Raw genomic sequence first — 5370 nt, forward strand, 5'->3', positions numbered from 1 at the left:
CTAATTCATTAATTTCTGCCTCACATGTCATTATTTCTTACTATTATATTTGGGTTTGGCTTATTCTTGTTTCCCCGAGACTCTGTGGTGCATCATTAGGTTATTTATTTTCCATCTCTCTGATTTTTAAAAATGTAATTTAATTTAATTTAATGTGTTTGAGTGTATTGCCTGCATGTAGATAGGTGCACCTGTGTTGTTACAATGCCCTCAGAGGTTAGAAGAAGGCCTAAGATCCCCAGGAACTAGAGTTACAGAGAGTCATTAGCTACCATATGAGTGTTGGGAACTGAACCTGGGTCCTCTCCAAGAGTAGCTAGTGCTCTTAACCTCTTCTCTAGTCCCCTATTGGACTCTTTTTAAAACAAGTAAAAAATAGAAACCATTCCAAATTTATTCATCATTGTGTCTTCTCAAATTTTCTCTATAACAGGCTTGATAAAATCACACACCCTGGATTTGGAGGAAAAAAAAGATTTAAAACACTTATTGGGTTTTTTGTTTTGTTTGTTCCCTAGCATTGAGTTCAGGACAAAGCCTTATTTGTGTGCTGGACAGGTACTGTGTCTAGCTAGTAAGTTGCAAAGTAAGCAAGTGAGATTTGAGAACGTCAGGAAGGGGAAGGGGCAGCACGTGCAGGAGCAGGAGTAAAGACTCAGGCAAGGGATATTGCAGTCCAGTTACAATATGCAGTCCCTCCTGTCACAGGAGGATACATCTTCATTCCTATTTGTTGTGTGATTCCTGGGGTATGTCAGAGTCAGGTGGGGTATTGACAAGACAGCTTCGGACACTGCAACCACCAAGGGGGAGGCTGGAGTTTTCTGTCACTAGGCAGGATTTGAACTGTAGAAAAGGAATGTGTCAGTGACCGAAACTAGTGTTTACCTAGTGCTTACTATGGGCGAAGTCCTAGTCACAAGTCATCGTAAATCCTCACAGCAGCCTTTTGAGTGAGAACTGCTGTCTTCAGCATTATTTATTTACGGTTTTTGGAGACAGGGTCTCACTTTGTAGCCCATTTAGCCCCAAATTCTTCATCTTTCTGCCTCAACCTCCCAAGCACTAGGGTTCTAGGCATAAGCTGCTAGGCTCCACTTTGTTTTCTACCAAGGAAACCGAAGCACAGGGATATGAAGTAACAGGCTCTGGATCACAGAGTGCTGTGATTGCATAAGTCAGAGTGGGTTAGGTCAGCCTGTGGAACAATCCTCCTGGCCTAATTCATGGAAGGTCAGGCAGGACCTAGACTTGAAGGAAACTCCCTCACATATTAGGCACTGTAGCGGGGGAAAGAGGATATAGTGACTTTGCCCTGTATCTCAGGGCAGAGCTTTGTAAGCTTGGTTATGCATGTGAAACTCCCAGGGAGCTCTGCTTAGTTCAAAGTCTGACTCGGGTCTGCGGTGCTGTGCTCCAGCCTTCCGGGTAGTACCTATTCTGCTGATCTGTGGGCCACATCTGGGAGTCATACTGGCATTTGCCTAGTAGTGATGCATCACCTTTGCTCACATAAAAATTAAAGTTGCCCTGTCCACGTTCAAGAGCATCTACGATGGCAGGTCATCTTTCATCTCTATCAAAAGTGGAATATTCTTGAATATGTGCAGTAAAGTGCAAAGAGTGAAGCTGGGGTTTGAACTCCCGATGGATGGCTCCAGAGACTGTGCTCCTTAGTCCTCTTCACAGTCCTGGGGGTCGGTTCACTCTTTACCAGGAAAGAGGACCATGATGGCACCTGCTCCTAGACAGGCATCCTGTAGGGACACAATTAATGTGTACGACTTGATACCAAGTGACTTAGGTCAGACGGTACAGTTTTCAGTACCAGGCAACAGCTTTGAAATGCTTTAATTCATTTTTTCCTTAATAAAGTGCGGACATATATGAATGATTTGGAAGGTGAAGCACACTTTAGAATCAGCCATCCAGACCTTCCTCTATATGTCTCTCCTCTAATCTCCATCCATGCTTTCTCCTTTGGGAGAAGGACTGGTGCTAAAGCCAGTCTTCATGTGTGTGATTCTGGAGAGCACCCAGGTGTGCATATCTACGTGTGCACATGATGTTTCATGTATATATCCTGCAAAGTGCCGAAGCTCTGATTTCGAGAGTCCTAGGCTTAGGCATCACAAAACTCAATTCCCAGAGGGTAGTGGCTGAGAAGGGTGCAGCCATGAGCCTGTGTGTGTGTGTGTGTGTGTGTGTGTGACCTATAACTGGGAACATCTGATAGGATCAGAAATGATCAAGTATTATAGAGGTGAGTGGTAGATTCCAGGCCAGTGTTACAGTCTTAAAAGGTCTAGGTTGCTTTTCATAGGGTGCCCTGTGAGCACCACACCTCTGTGGGTTTTCCAGTACCCACAGAAATCCTGTTCTGGAGTCAACTGCATCTAATTTTATTGTCAATTTGTGGACAAACCAATCAAAAATGTCACATTATGCAAGGCCTGCCTTATGAAAAATCTGATCTGCCAATTTGGAAAAGAAGTGAGATTGTTCTTCTTTCATAAAAAAGGAACCCCATTTGTGGGGTGAGGCAGTCACTCTATTTTCAGATGTTGCTGTAGAAATAAAGATGGTTTGAATCTGAAAAAAAAAAAAAGGAATCTACCCAAAGACAGAAGCAGTGGTACATATTGATCTTATGTAATTATCCATTTGCAATACAATTTCAGCATTGACCCACTGTACTAGTTGAATTGGTCAGCAGTACAGCTCAATGTGAGAGAGAAAAATCTAGCAAAATGTGAAGGCCTTCACTGTTTGACCTCTGGAAAATCAAATTTTCCTTCTAGAAAAATGCTTTCACCTCTGTCTACTTCTGCCCTTGTGGGAAGAGTATAGGGCAGGCTTTGTTGTCTCTCTAGAGACTATTTGGTCACATGATGCCTAAAGCTTGTTTAAAATATTCAAATGAGTGCAAAATTAATAATTAAAGGAAAATAATGGGCTGGAGAGATGGCTCAGCGGTTAGGAACACTAGTTGTTCTTGCAGAAGACCCGGGTTCGAATCTCAGCACTCACATGGCAGCTAACAACTGTCCATAAGTTCAGTCCCAAGGGACCCGACAGCCTCTTCTGTCCACCTCTGGCATTGCACGACACGGGTGCACTTACCTACATGCAGGCAATACACGCATACACATAAAATAAAAATAATAAATAAAAAAAATAAAGGAAAATAAACTATTGCATTCTACTAATTCCTTAGATTGAAACCTACATGTTGACTTTCCTAAATCCACAGAACAGACTGAGTACTGATGCTACACTGTTCAGTCCTTATCCTGGGAGAGCTCACCAGTTGTAGCTCCCTGTGGCTAGGGCCCTTTGGAAAGAGAGACCTATTGCTTCATAGTCATCCTGACTTCACAGCAAAATGCCCTCAGCTTTAATTCTAGTTTGTGCTGGGATTGATATGGAATCATTTCCTTCAATGATATTGGTATTTTGGAGACTGCAATAAGTTGAGGATATCTGATGTTTATGTCAGCAATATCACCATCATGATTCAAAAGCTCAATGTTTTGAGGAATGTTTGCATTTACTTTAAATTTTTTAATTACATGTATATTAGAGAAGAATGTGCATGTAAGTTCAGGTGACAATGGATTTAACTGCCTGGAGCCTGAGTTGCAGGTGGCTGTGAGCCCAATGTGGGTGCTGGAAACTGAACTAGGGTCCTCTACAAGAGCAGTATGCACTCTTAACTGCTGAGTCATCTCTTTAACCCCCTGCACTTTCTTTTGATCTGAGAATTCTATTTTCTTAGAGATGAGGAACTCTGGTAAGATGCCAGAGGCACCAACAGCTGCCTTCCCTGGTGGGTCCCTCACAGGTAAACCCAACACACCACCAGTATTCTTTCATTCCAAGCATATTTATCAACGGAGCAAGCTTGGGCATCATTTTGTTCTTCCTCTCAAAAGCCCACAATCTCTATGAGATCTTTCACAATGACTCCAGCCCACAGTGATCATTTGCTTCAAACTCCTACTTAGTGTCACATAGTTTAATACTCAATTGGTCTCTAATTACAGTAATTAGATTGTAAGCTGCTCAAAAGTGAGGATTTAGCCCAATGCTAGGCCCAGAGGTGGCTTCAGTAAATGCTTGCTGAGTGACAGATTTGCATTTCTGGGTGGCTTCCAGGCAGCACGACAACTGGGTGAATTAGCACTGCCAGAGGATGCTATCCTAGTGGATTACTGAGCAAACCTTCTGTCTAATGGCCCTTTTTGCAAAGGCCACTGCTGCCAGACAGCTGGGCAGCCAAGGTAGTACAACTTTGATTCCAGATGTTCTCCAGCCTGTTTCTGCTCCTCGGAAGCCTACATGTGTGACTTGGGATTACAGCCTCACATTTTCAGATTTGAGAAGTCAGGAGGGACATATGGGAGGGGGACAGTGAGGCACAGTGTTTATATCTGCTGTGCTGAAGCTAACTTTCCTGAGGATACGTAGACATATAAAAGAGAGGACATGCTGAATTTATCAGTGAGTAAAGCACTGTACTGGAGACTTATATAACTATTTTGCCAGATTAGTCCAGAAACTGGATTAATATTTTAATCAAATTCTCTTGAACAGGAAAGGCAGCTGGCGGAGTGTTGGAGGTGACAGGTCAACCTATGTAGAAACCAAACGTGGTTTTGGAGAGCATGGAAAACACTTTGGTCATCATGTGGAGAATGAAGGGGAGAAAGGAACCAGATACATTTTCTAGGACCAAGAAATTATTGCTATTATAAATTATCCTTAGGGACACGATGGACTTATTGTAACATTTAAATTCAAATACTGGTGGCATTATGTCTTCATAGTGATGACTCTTGGCAGCAGCAGAGACTGCAGTGACTGTGACAGAACATCTCTCATCTCTGCTTTTACGATGCCATCTTAATTATGTAGATAAGCTCAGTTGTGGAAGCAAAGTGTGGCAAGGAACACACGGCACCATTCGTGTATCTTGATGCATGCTCTCTTTCTCCTGTGAACTAAATTCCAGCCATTAGCACACTGAAAGAAAAAGTACTTTCTCTTTATTTCCCTGCAGACCTGGATAGCCCCAAGTCTTTACAATGGTCTGTGTCACTGGCGCTCACAGAATGGGTCTGTAGTATGACACATACTGGGCTCTGGGAAAGCCGACTCTTTGCTTGGGAACTGCCATCAAATGGAAATTAATGTCTATAGTATGAACTGGGAATTTGTTTATGCTTCTGAATTGTGTGGGATGAAGGCTGGTGGTGTGATATTCTCAGGTGTACTGTTGATCCTGAGATATTTTAGAGGATGAGGAAATGAGCCCCAGGGTTGAAATAATCAGTGGTTGGAGATGCTGTCTCTATTTCAATTATTTTG

Source organism: Nannospalax galili, unplaced genomic scaffold, assembly GCF_000622305.1.
Source record: "Nannospalax galili isolate Female #2095 unplaced genomic scaffold, S.galili_v1.0 scaffold154, whole genome shotgun sequence".
NCBI lineage: Eukaryota > Metazoa > Chordata > Mammalia > Rodentia > Spalacidae > Nannospalax > Nannospalax galili.